This window comes from Bos indicus, chromosome 6 (genome assembly GCF_029378745.1).
Source record: "Bos indicus isolate NIAB-ARS_2022 breed Sahiwal x Tharparkar chromosome 6, NIAB-ARS_B.indTharparkar_mat_pri_1.0, whole genome shotgun sequence".
Taxonomy (NCBI): domain Eukaryota; kingdom Metazoa; phylum Chordata; class Mammalia; order Artiodactyla; family Bovidae; genus Bos; species Bos indicus.
This window is the reverse complement of record NC_091765.1, coordinates 45,800,701-45,814,841: the sequence shown is the minus strand read 5'-3', so window position 1 is coordinate 45,814,841 and position 14,141 is coordinate 45,800,701.

Below are 14,141 nucleotides of genomic sequence, written 5' to 3'. Positions count from 1 at the left end.
GGCTCTTCAAGATAATTCTCAAGAAAGGGTTTCTAAAATGGGAATCAGAAGAGCATTGTTTGAAAGCAAAACTTTCTAAGGCAGTGACTTTTAGACCACATACCTCATTTGTATGCACCGAATTGCAGAACCTAGAAGAGGCTGTGAAGACAAGCCTGGGACTAGGGTGATGAATCTCCAGTGAGCACTCCTTGGAATCTGTAGTCTCACTCTGTTCATCCTAGTCCCTGGCCCCGGATCAAGAGTTTCCAGCGTAAGTTTAGGCTGCCTTCCTCTGCTCCATGGCTTTGTTAAAAGCATCATTCATGCTACTTTGAACTCACATCTTGGGAATAGGGCTCTAAAATGCTAACAGGAGCTGAAGGAGGAAACCACTGAGTGGGGTTATGTTGGATTTAGTGCCCCCCACAGCCTGGTGGATTATCTATAATGATATAATGAACTGGGCACAAGATGCAGTATTGAGAAATATATTTTAACTAAGAAATATACTGTCCTTGTTGTCAATGCCAGGGTTAACCATTGGTCCCACCATTCTACCTTGCAGATCATGCTGTGAATTACAAAAGCAATGCTATTAAACCACCACAAATGGGTAATTTTAAAATACTTTTTAAACTTAAACTGTTACTAGTATTCATTTGCCTAACACCGGCTCATTATTAAACATTGTAAAGTACTCTGCTCCATAGATTAGCATTAAAGTACAATCCTTGCCTAGTCATAGGGAGAGGAAATAAGAAACTGTGTTTTGCCAGAGATAGTAGCAGTCAGGTGAAGGGAGGGTTTGAGGCAAATCTTAGAGATGAACTGATCAAAAACAGAATTGCCAACCACATGTGGCAGTGAGTTGGCCATTCTGGAAGTATTCAAGTGGAGGCAATTGGGATGACCCCTTTAGGGGGATGGCAGAGAGCCTCTGCATGGAGCCCCCTGCTCCCTCACTGTGACTGGGTTTCTGGAATTCTGTAACATCAGCTTGTAGGATAATGATCTTCATAATACAAAAGTTAGTACGTTCCGTGTGGGTGTGTGCTCAGTCATGTCTGACTTTTTGTGACCCCAAGGAGTGTAGCCCACCAGGCTCCTCTGTCTATGGAGTTTTCCAGGCAAGAATACTGGAACAGGTTGCCATTTCCTACTCCAGGGGATCTTCCTGACTCAGGGATCAAACCCATGTCTCTGGCATTTCCTGCATTGGCAGGCAGGCTCTTCACTACTAGTGCCACCTGGGAAGCCGATTCCTTAATACATTATTAATTTACTTAATGATTAATGATTTATTTAATGAGTAATCAATTTACTTAATGATTAATCTACTCAATACATTTCTCAAATAAATCATATCCTCTTTTTCCTGTTTCAATAAAGTTTCTTTGGCAGGTTTTTTTTTTTTTTTTAAATAAAAAGTCTAAGCCTTCTTGTTGTAAAGAGCCTTCCTGATTTGCCAAGGGAGATATTGACTTCATATCTACTCCCCACCTCAATCAGGACAGTCGTTTGTCTTTGCAGAAATATTTCTGAACAGCAGTAGAGGTATAGGGCACAGAACTAGCATCTTGGTAAGTCTTCACACGTATTCTGTGAAGCAAAAATTTGGATCCCTGCTTCATAAATGAAGACACTGGAGTCCTAGGAGGGTCTGGTTGCTTCACAACTGGCAAAAAACAAAGTGGATGTTCCCAGCCAGGTAGGCTGGCCCCAGAGCATACGTTCTTTCCATTATATAATGGTACCCATTATAGCAGGGTACACGCTGTGTCCGTGCGTGCATAAATGTTGTACTGAGTCATCAATCCACGCGTTGTTATTGTTATTTCACTTTCCATGGATGTCCTTCCAGTCTTCACAATACATTTCAACAAAACCAACTAAAACTTATCAAGCGGCAGCATCTGCCAGGCACAATTCCAGGAGCTTATCCTTAACAAACTCGTTGCCCTAGAGAATAGATACTATTATTACTCCATTTTTTAGGTAAAGAAACTGAGGTATAGGGGAATTTAAGTGACCTGTACAAGTCACACAGCCAGTAAATAGTAAAACCAGGGTTTAAAGCTAGAATTTGTGTCACCAGTAAACAATATCACCCCCGACCCATAATCACTAAGCCACACTGCCTCTATCTACTGAAGGGAGAAGAGTCACCTCACACTTCTTTAAATCATCTGTAGCAATTGAAATAGTTCTGTATTCACAGTAGGAAATTAATAAATATTGTAATAACTGGTAAATATGAGAGGGGTCATGGGAAGAAAAAAAATGACTAATTTCTAAGTGGGCAGTTAGCTAGAATGGCCTGCTGGATGGTCAGAAATGAAAGATGTCTCAAGGCCATTCAAGACTAGTGGAGGGTACAGATTTTTTGAGAAAAGCTGAAATGCAGTGTGGCCTTTCCATCCCAGAAATCTAGGCACAGGGGCTGGAAAGAGGGAAGATCCCTTAGGATCCCCATCATCTGAAAAACTGACCCTGCCTGTTTGTTTGCATGCCTTTGAGGGATTAAGTCAGTGACTTTTTCAAGCATTTATTCAATAAACAGTTCAGTTCAGTTCAGTTCAGTCGCTCAGTTGTGTCCGACTCTTTGCGACCCTGTGAATCCCAGCACGCCAGGGCTCCCTGTCCATCACCAACTCCCGGAGTCACTCAGACTCACGTCCATTGAGTCGGTGATGCCATCCAGCCATCTCATCCTCTGTCATCCCCTTCTCCTGCCCTCAATCCCTTCCAGCATCAGAGTCTTTTCCAATGAGTCAACTCTTCACATGAGGTGGCCAAAGTACTGGAGTTTCAGCTTTAGCATCAGTCCTTCCAAAGAAATCCCAGGGCGGATCTCCTTTAGAATGGACTGGTTGGATCTCCTTGCAGTCCAAGGAACTCTCAAGAGTCTTCTCCAACACCACAGTTCAAAAGCATCAATTCTTCGGCGCTCAGCTTTCTTCACAGTTTAACTCTCACATCCATACATGACCACTGGAAAAACCATAGCCTTGACTAGATGGATCTTTGTTGGCAAAGTAATGTCTCTGCTTTTGAATATACTGTCTAGGTTGGTCATAACTTTTCTTCCAAGGAGTAAGTGTCTTTTAATTTTATGGCTGAAATCACCATCTGTAGTGATTTTGGAGCCCCCCAAAATAAAATCTGACACTGTTTAGGCTGTTTCCCCATCTATTTCCCGTGAAGTGATGGGACCAGATGCCATGATCTTCATTTTCTGAATGTTGAGCTTTAAGTCAATTTTTTCACTCTCCACATTCACTTTCATCAAAAGGCTTTTTAGTTCCTCTTCACTTTCTGCCATAAAGGTGGTGTCATCTGCATATCTGAAGTTATTGATATTTTTCCCGGCAATCTTGATTTCAGCTTGTACTTCATCCAGCCCAGCGTTTCTCATGATGTACTCTGCATATAAGTTAAATAAGCAGGGTGACAATATACAGCCTTGACATACTCCTTTTCCTATTTGGAACCAGTCTGTTGTTCCATGTCCAGTTCTAACTGTTGCTTCCTGACCTGCATATAGGTTTCTCAAGAGGCAGGTCAGGTAGTCTGGTATTCCCACCTCTTTCAGAATTTTCCACAGTTTGTTGTGATCCACACAGTCAAAGGCTTTGGTATAGTCAATAAAGCAGAAATAGATGTTTTTCTGGAACTCTTTTGCTTTTTCGATGATCCAGCAGATGTTGGCAATATGTTCTCTGGTTCCTCTGCCTTTTCTAAAACCAGCTTGAACATCTGAAAGTTCACAGTTCATGTATTGCTGAAGCCTGGCTTGGAGAATTTTGAGCATTACTTTACTAGCGTGTGAGATGAGTGCAATTGTGCAGTAGTTTGAGCATTCTTTAGCATTGCCTTTCTTTGGGATTGGAATGAAAACTGACCTTTTCCAGTCCTGTGGCCACTGCTGAATTTTCCAAATTTGCTGGCATATTGAGTGCAGCACTTTCACAGCATCATCTTTCAGGAATGGACATAGCTCAACTGGAATTCCACCGCCTCCACTAGCTTTGTTCATAGTGATGCTTCCTAAAGCCCACTTGACTTCACATTCCAGGATGTCTGGCTCTAGGTGAGTGATCACACCATCGTGGTTATCTTGGTCATAAAGATCTTTTTTGTACAGTTCTTCTGTGTATTCTTGCCACCCCTTCTTAATATCTTCTGCTTCTGCTAGGTCCATACCATTTCTGTCCTTTATCGAGCCCATCTTTGCATGAAATCTTGCCTTGGTATCTTGAATTTTCTTGAAGAGATCCCTAGTCTTTCCCATTCTGTTGTTTTCCTCTATTTCTTTGCACTGATTGTTGAGGATGGCTTTCTTACTGAGAAAGAACTCCATTCCAGGCACTGAGGACAAACAAAGTCTCTGCCCCAAGGGAGTTTAAATTCTAGTGGGAAGGATCAGAGGAGTAACAAGCAAAATATAATATGTTAGGTGGAGCTAAATGCTATGAAGTAAAATGAAACAAGAGTGAAAGTGATGGGCAGGCGGTAGGGTGAGGTGGTTGGGTGTGTTTTAAATGGAGTAGTCAGAGAAGTCATCTCGAACAAGAGCTCTGAGCAGACACTGAATGACACGAGAGGACATTCGATGTATATAGATATGTACTATAGACGTATTTGGGAAAAAGTGTTGAAGCAGCTGTGCAAAGGCCCTGGGTTGGTTCAAGTAAGGGTTGGGAGGCCTGTGAAACTGTAGCATGAGTACTAACTAATTTGCTGAGACCAAATCAGAGTCATAAGAAATTTAAAAGTTGCTATGTGGCTTTCCAAACTTTGTCAGGGCAGACCCAGTCAATTTTTCTGCCTTATGGGGAAAAAATGTACATGATTAAGAATAGCTTATATCTATATAGTATTTTATAGTCTTAAAGTGCTTCAACATAACGATCTCATGGGTCCCCACAACCTGGCAAGGTAAGCACAGAGCACCTTTCCTACACTAAAAAACAGAGGTGAATTGAGGTGAATTAAGCTGAAATGACTTGCCCAAGGTCACACAGGTATATGGCAGGTCCAAATCCGGGCCTCTTTCTTGGATCATCTTCCCTCTTCAAAGCTGGGGCTCATCGTCTCCCTATTTACTGTAATTACCATCCAGCCTAGGACCTGCCATAGCCCTCTAAACCCACAATAAATGCCTCTTGATGTCGCTGCTGAAGGCTGTTGTAAAGGGTGCCAAGGGGGACTTCTCAGAAGAGATGAGGTAGGGAGAGCAACTAGAATACGGCAGGATGTTGAATCTATTCTTGGCATCTTATAGATGGAAATTCTAAGACCCGAAGAGGAAAGTGACCTGTTGCCAGAGTGAACAGAGGTCTTAGCAACTGATGCCCAGTTCTTTTGTTTTCTTCCCCAAAAAAGAATACATATGTATGTATATAGCTGTCTACCTATACATATCTATCTAGGTATCAAGATAATGAATATAAATATTTCTTTACTTGAAAAGGCATGAAGCAAAGCAATAAGAATTTAAGAACTTGATTCCAAAGTCAGGCAACCAGCCCTCAATCTGAAACCAGACTACTTTCTCTCTGTGTGGCTCAAGTAGAAACACACTCTTTTAAGACTCAGTTTCAATATTTTAAGAATTTTTTTAGACAAGTTTTTGCTTTACAACAAAACTGAGAGAAAAGAACAGAAATTTTTTACATATCTCTGTCACCTACACATGTATACGTGCTAAGTCAAGTTGGACTCTTTGCAACCCTTTGGACTATAGCCCACCAGGCTCCTCTGTCCATGGGATTCTCCAGGCAAGAATAATGGAGTGGGTAGCCATGCCCTCCTCCAAGGTATCTTCCCAACCCGGGGATCAAACCCAGGTCTCTTACATCTCTCCTGCATTGGTCGGCAGATTCTTTACCACTAGCACCTCCTGGGAAGCCTCCTACACGTGTTTAGCCTCTCCCATTATTAGCATCAATCACCAGAATTGTGTTGTTTGTTTTTTTTTTAAACTCAGGATGAACCTACACTGACTCATCATAACCACCCATAGTCCATTGGTTACCTGAGGGTTCACCGCTGGTGTGGCACATTCCATGGTTTGGACAAAGGTACAATGATGTGTATTCATCATTACTGTACCATGCAGAACAGTTTCAGTGCTCTGAGAATCCTCTCACTGCATCCCACTGCCCCACCCCTGGAAACCACTAATCTTTTCACTGTCTCCACAGTTTTACCTTTTCCATAATGTCATATGGTTGGAATCATATGGTGTGTTGCCTTTTCAGATTGGCTTCTTTTACTTTGTAATAAACACTTAAGTTTTCTTCATGTCTTTTCATGGCTTGATAGCTCATATCTTTTGGATACAATTGCTGTGAGTAATATTCCACTGTCTAAATGTACCACAGTTTATCTATCCATTCATTTACTGAAGGACATCTTGGTTGCTTCCAAGTTTCAGCAATTATGAATGAAGCTGCTATAAACATCCATGGCCAAGTTTCTGAGTGGACATAAGCTTTCAACTCATTTGAATAAACACCAAGGAGTACAATCACTGGATTGTAACGTAAGAGTATGCTTAGTTTTGTAATAAATTGCCAAACTGTCATCCAAAGGAATTGTACCATTTTGCATTTCCACCAGCAATAAAGGAGAGTTGCTGCTGTTCCACGTCCTTGCCAGCATTCGGTATTGTCAGATGTTCTGGATTTGGGCTATATTCTAACAGGTTAAGACTCAGTTTTCACATCTGTAAGCAGAACTAGCAACAGTGCCTAATTTTTATCCATCCATCCATCAGTGGACACTAGGGTTGCTCCCACCTTATGGTTATTGTGAATGACACTGCTGTGAACTTGAGTCTACGAATGTGCTGTGCTGTGCTTGGCACCCAGTAGTGTCTGATTCTTTGTGACTCCCTGGACTGTAGCCTGCCAGGCTCCTCATCCATGGGGATTCCCCAGGCAAGAATACTGGAGTGGGTTGCCAGGTCCTCCTCCCAGGATCTCCGTGACCCAGGGATTGAACCCACATCTCTTTGTATCTCCTGCATTGGCAGGTGGGTTCTTTACTGTCTGACCCACCAGGGAAGCAAGCCTATGAATACCTCAACTCTTTTGGCTATATACCCAAAGTGGAATTACTGGATTATATAGTGATTCTAATTTCAACTTTTTGAGGACTGCATCAGGGACTTGACATGAACTATTCTAGTTCCTACCACAGATTCTGCAACGAGGGCACTGTCATACCTATTTTGCAGATGAGCTGAGGCCTGCCACCACCCAGCAAATTGAGAGCCTGAGCTCAGATCTAAACGTGCCCAGCTTGAAAGCTCCAGCTCTTTCCTTGTGGCAGCTCTGTCTCTCACCATAGGTTTGTGATGGGTATTTTGAGAATTTGGCTTCCACTCTTAACTCACCAGTGAAACCAAAGCACAACCTTGAGTGAATCCTTTATCACTTTGAATTTCAGGGTCTCAGTCCATTCCGGCTGCTGTAACAGACTCCTATAAACAGGGTGACTCTAACAACAAACATCTTTTAGGGATCTGCTTGTAAAAGAAAGAAAGAAAGAAAACTGTCTTATTTGCCAAATCAACGTGTTTGTGTGTTCATGAGTGACTTTGGGGTGGCCAGAACCAGATTATTCTGCAGAAGTTCAAAAACCTCATTTGCAGCCTCCTTCATACAGTCTGGCATTACACACTTAAGGGGCGGAATGGATTCAAATGGCCCACCACACCTCCTTCTGGGTTAGGTGCATGGAATACTTCAGTTTACAATTCTATGTCAATGTCTTTGCTCAAAGCTGGAGCAATTGGTTCTGAACTTCAGGAACAATGATGTGAAATAGGTTGTCCTTGCTCTAGAGACTATGTCCCAAACAGACTTACTCTCGGCTTCACACAGCATCCTCCCCGGCCAGGTTCTGCAGGCCAGCTTAACAGGGGTGGTCCTGCCATTATTGAGCACATATCTGGCCCCTCCATCCCCTGCTCCTCTACAGACATCTCATCTCTCCCTAACTGGCCAGGGAAGTTGGTAGCACACACCCTCAACCTTTGCATCCAGGTAGCAGATACCTCTTCTAGTAGGTTGGGAATTGGTCCCTAGGTAATGTTTCCAAAAACATGGAAGGTGAACAGCATCATGGGGTCAGAGGCTGAGCTCCAGACTCAGTGTCTGGGGTTGAGTTTTGGCTTAGTCTTCCACCAGTTGGGGTCCTTATGCACAATTGAATGTCCCTATGTGTGGTGGCAGTAGTGGTAAAGAACCCACCTGCTAATGCCGGACACTTAAGAGATGTGAGTGTGATCCTGAGTTGGGAAGATCTGCTGGAGAAGGGCATGGCAACCCACTCCAGTATTCTTGCCTAGAGGATCCATGGACAGAGGACCCCAGCAGGCCACAGTCCATAGGGTCGCAAAGAGTCGGACAAGATTGAAGCAATTTAGCATGCATGCACATGGGTGCCTCCACCTCCCCATCTGTAAAATGAAAATAACGTTTGTTTTTATCTTCTTCCCAGCAGATACAGTTCTGAGCACTTTCCATATATCAACCAGCTAACTCTCACACAAGTCAGTACTGCCATTAACCTCCTTCTCCTCCTCCCCTGACTAACCGTGAGGATTAAATAAATTTACACCCAGGAAGGAAGCGACTGGAACAGTTCCTGGCCCACAACACTCAATAAATCTTAGCTATTTTCACATGAGATGACTCTAAAGGTCACATGGATAGCATTTTTGTGTTCATAGAGTGCATTCATAAAATTAAACGCATATTAGAAAGAAACCACATCTTTTGTCCAAGAGTTCATTGCTGTTATTGCCTAAATTAAAGACAAGAATGGTATTTAAATAAAAATATAGAGTCAATTTAAAAAAAGATTGAGTAAACAATAGCATAGACTCTAAAGTGATTGCAGTAAAAACCACTAAGGCGGAACATAAATGCCCAAACTTTGAGAAATACTTCTCTAGACCCAAAACTGTGTCTGTTTTTAGCAGCTGTCTTCCCTAATCTCCTTTATTCCAAATGCCCACTTCTGTCTAGTTCCCTAGTCAAGAAAGAAGTCCTATTATCTCCCTAAAACAGCCTGTCCTTTTCAGCTCCTGCTGTTTCCAGGGTCAAATCCATGCCTTCAGGAAGAGGCAAAGGGTGTCTCCCACTCTAATGAGGTGAACTGGAGGGAGCTCCCCTTAGACCACACCTGTCAGGCAGGTGAAGATAATTACATGGGTGAAGAGATACCCTGTCCCACTAATGACAGGACACTGGCCAGCCATAAGCCTTAATGGCTCCTCTGGCCCTTTAACTCCACTCCTCATTTAACCCATAACAAGTCCCTTCTCCAGGAAATTGGAAGGCACTTGAGCTGTTGACAAGTGCTCTTGAAGACAGAGGGAAGGGCTTGGCTGGGCTGGCAAAGCTGTCTCGGCAATATTTACAAACAGGTAACCCTTTAGCTTTTCATTAAGATGTTGAATCAGGAGGGAGCTGTTGAGGCTCTGGTAGGTCTACAGAAAGAAGTCTTGGTCACGTATTTGCTTTCTTGTGAAGAAAAGCACATGTCTGTCCCAGTCAGCTCAGACTTCCTTGTGGACTGACCAGGAAACCAGGGTGGGTAGCTGGATTTCCTGGGACCTGCCTAGCCTTGTAGCTGCCAGACTGCTCTCTTTCAAATGCATTCAACATCACCTTCACAGATTTAGTTTCATTCCCAGAGGAAAACATGTATTGAGAAACAGAAATAGCTTTATTTTTAAATGTTTCCAAACCTTGTGCCCCCAAAACTAGAATCCCTGGTCTCTTTGGTCTGCAGTCTCCCCGTGCTTTGCTATTGTTTTCCCTTCTCCCAGGGGCACTACTGTGATTCCTCTGAGTGATTACTCTGCCTTCAGTAGTCCCTGTGTCTTAAAATTCAGACCCATGTGTTGGCAGCTTATGAGATACCAAAGACTCTGCTAAGAGCTTTTCAAACATCATCTTATGCAAGCTTCACAATGACCCTGTGAGTTTGGGTTTATTTATTTTTTCTTTTTTTTTTTTAATTTTTAATTTAATAATTTTAAAACATGTGTTCCCCATCCTGAACCCTCCTCCCTCCTCCCTCCCCATACCATCCCTCTGGGTCGTCCCAGTGCACCAGCCCCAAGCATCCAGCATCGTGCATTGAACCTGGACTGGCATCTCGTTTCATACATGACATTTCACATGTTTCAATGCCATTCTCCCAAATCTTCCCACCCTCTCCCTCTCCCACAGAGTCCATAAGCCTGTTCTATACATCAGTGTCTCTTTTGCTGTCTCGTATACAGGGTTATCGTTACCATCTTTCTAAATTCCATATATATGCGTTAGTATACTGTATTGGTGTTTTTCCTTCTGGCTTACTTCACTCTGTATAATAGGCTCCAGTTTCATCCACCTCATTAGAACTGATTCAAATGTATTCTTTTTAATGGCTGAGTAATACTCCATTGTGTATATGTACCACAGCTTTCTTATCCATTCTGCTGATGGACATCTAGGTTGCTTCCATGTCCTGGCTATTATAAACAGTGCTGCGATGAACATTGGGGTACACGTGTCTCTTTCCCTTCTGGTTTCCTCAGTGTGTATGCCCAGCAGTGGGATTGCTGGATCATAAGGCAGTTCTATTTCCAGTTTTTTAAGGAATCTCCACACTGTTCTCCATAGTGGCTGTACTAGTTTGCATTCCCACCAACAGTGTAAGAGGGTTCCCTTTTCTCCACACCCTCTCCAGCATTTATTATTTGTAGACTTTTGGATCGCAGCCATTCTGACTGGTGTGAAATGATATCTCATAATGGTTTTGATTTGCATTTCTCTGATAATGAGTGATGTTGAGCATCTTTTCATGTGTTTGTTAGCCATCTGTATGTCTTCTTTGGAGAAATGTCTATTTAGATCTTTGGCCCATTTTTTGATTGGGTCATTTATTTTTCTGGAGTTGAGCTGTAGGAGTTGCTTGTATATTTTTGAGATTAGTTGTTTGTCGGTTGCTTCATTTGCTATTATTTTCTCCCATTCTGAAGGCTGTCTTTTCACTTTGCTAATAGTTTCCTTTGATGTGCAGAAGCTTTTAAGTTTAATTAGGTCCCATTTGTTTATTTTTGCTTTTATTTCCAATATTTTGGGAGGTGGGTCATAGAGGATCCTACTGTGATGTATGTCAGAGAGTGTTTTGCCTATGTTCTCCTCTAGGAGTTTTATAGTTTCTGGTCTTACGTTGAGATCTTTAATCCATTTGGAGTTTATTTTTGTATATGGTGTTAGAAAGTGTTCTAGTTTCATTCTTTTACAAGTGGTTGACCAGATTTCCCAGCACCACTTGTTAAAGAGATTGTCTTTAATCCATTGTATATTCTTGCCTCCTTTGTCAAAGATAAGGTGTCCATATGTGCGTGGATTTATCTCTGGGCTTTCTATTTTGTTCCATTGGTCTATATTTCTGTCTTTGTGCCAGTACCATACTGTCTTGGTAACTGTGGCTTTGTAGTACAGCCTGAAGTCAGGTAGGTTGATTCCTCCAGTTCCATTTTTCTTTCTCAAGATCGCTTTGGCTATTCGAGGTTTTTTGCATTTCCATACAAATTGTGAAATTATTTGTTCTAGCTCTGTGAAGAATACTGTTGGTAGCTTGATAGGGATTGCATTGAATCTATAAATTGCTTTGGGTAGTATACTCATTTTCACTATATTGATTCTTCCAATCCATGAACATGGTATATTTCTCCATCTATTAGTGTCCTCTTTGATTTCTTTCACCAGTGTTTTATAGTTTTCTATATATAGGTCTTTCGTTTCTTTAGGTAGATATATTCCTAAGTATTTTATTCTTTCCGTTGCAATGGCGAATGGAATTGTTTCCTTAATTTCTCTTTCTGTTTTCTCATTATTAGTGTATAGGAATGCAAGGGATTTCTGTGTGTTGATTTTATATCCTGCAACTTTACTATAATCATTGATTAGTTCTAGTAATTTTCTGGTGGAATCTTTAGGGTTTTCTATGTAGAGGATCATATCATCTGCAAATAGTGAGAGTTTTACTTCTTCTTTTCCAATTTGGATTCCTTTTATTTCTTTTTCTGCTCTGATTGCTGTGGCCAAGACTTCCAAAACTATGTTGAATAGTAATGGTGAAAGTGGGCACCCTTGTCTTGTTCCTGACTTTAGAGGAAATGCTTTCAATTTTTCACCATTGAGGATAATGTTTGCTGTGGGTTTGTCATATATAGCTTTTATTATGTTGAGGTATGTTCCTTCTATTCCTGCTTTCTGGAGAGTTTTTATCATAAATGGGTGTTGAATTTTGTCAAAGGCTTTCTCTGCATCTATTGAGATAATCATATGGTTTTTGATTTTCAATTTGTTAATGTGGTGTATTACATTGATTGATTTGCGGATATTGAAGAATCCTTGCATCCCTGGGATAAAGCCCACTTGGTCATGGTGTATGATCTTTTTAATGTGTTGTTGGATTCTGATTGCTAGAATTTTGTTAAGGATTTTTGCATCTATGTTCATCAGTGATATTGGCCTGTAGTTTTCTTTTTTTGTGGGATCTTTGTCAGGTTTTGGTATTAGGGTGATGGTGGCCTCATAGAATGAGTTTGGAAGTTTACCTTCCTCTGCAATTTTCTGGAAGAGTTTGAGCAGGATAGGTGTTAGCTCTTCTCTAAATTTTTGGTAGAATTCAGCTGTGAAGCCGTCTGGACCTGGGCTTTTGTTTGCTGGAAGATTTTTGATTACAGTTTCAATTTCCGTGCTTGTGATGGGTCTGTTAAGGTTTTCTATTTCTTCCTGGTCGAGTTTTGGAAAGTTGTACTTTTCTAAGAATTTGTCCATTTCTTCCTCGTTGTCCATTTTATTGGCATATAATTGTTGATAATAGTCTCTTATAATCCTTTGTATTTCTGTGTTGTCTGTTGTGATCTCTCCATTTTCGTTTCTAATTTTCTTGATTTGATTTTTCTCCCTTTGTTTCTTGATGAGTCTGGCTAATGGTTTATCAATTTTATTTATCCTTTCAAAGAACCAGCTTTTGGCTTTGTTGATTTTTGCTATGGTCTCTTTTGTTTCTTTTGCATTTATTTCTGCTCTAATTTTTAAGATTTCTTTCCTTCTACTAACCCTGGGGTTCTTCATTTCTTCCTTTTCTAGTTGCTTTAGGTGTAGAGTTAGGTTATTTATTTGACTTTTTTCTTGTTTCTTGAGGTGTGCCTGTATTGCTATGAACTTTCCTCTTAGGACTGCTTTTACTGTGTCCCACAGGTTTTGGGTTGTTGTGTTTTCATTTTCATTCGTTTCTATGCAAATTTTGATTTCTTTTTTGATTTCTTCTGTGATTTGTTGGTTATTCAGCAGGGTGTTGTTCATCCTCCATATGTTGGAATTTTTAATAGTTTTTCTCCTGTAATTGAGATCTAATCTTACTGCATTGTGGTCAGAAAAGATGCTTGGAATGATTTATATTTTTTTGAATTTACCAAGGCTAGCTTTATGGCCCAGGATGTGATCTATCCTGGAGAAGGTTCCATGTGCACTTGAGAAAAAGGTGAAATTCATTGTTTTGGGATGAAATGTCCTATAGATATCAATTAGGTCTAACTGGTCTATTGTATCGTTTAAAGTTTGTGTTTCCTTGTTAATTTTCTGTTTAGTTGATCTATCCATAGGTGTGAGTGGGGTATTAAAATCTCCCACTATTATTGTGTTGTTGTTAATTTCTCCTTTCATACTTGTTAGCATTTGTCTTACATACTGTGGTGCTCCCGTGTTGGGTGCATATATATTTATAATTGTTATATCTTCTTCTTGGATTGATCCTTTGATCATTATGTAGTGACCTTCTTTGTCTCTTTTCACAGCCTTTGTTTTAAAGTCTATTTTATCTGATATGAGTATTGCTACTCCTGCTTTCTTTTGGTCCCTATTTGCATGGAAAATCTTTTTCCAGCCCTTCACTTTCAGTCTGTATGTGTCCCCTGTTTTGAGGTGGGTCTCCTGTAGACAACATATGTAGGGGTCTTGTTTTTGTATCCATTCAGCCAGTCTTTGTCTTTTGGTTGGGGCATTCAACCCATTTACGTTTAAGGTAATTACTGATAAGTATGATCCCGTTGCCATTTACTTTATTGTTTGGGG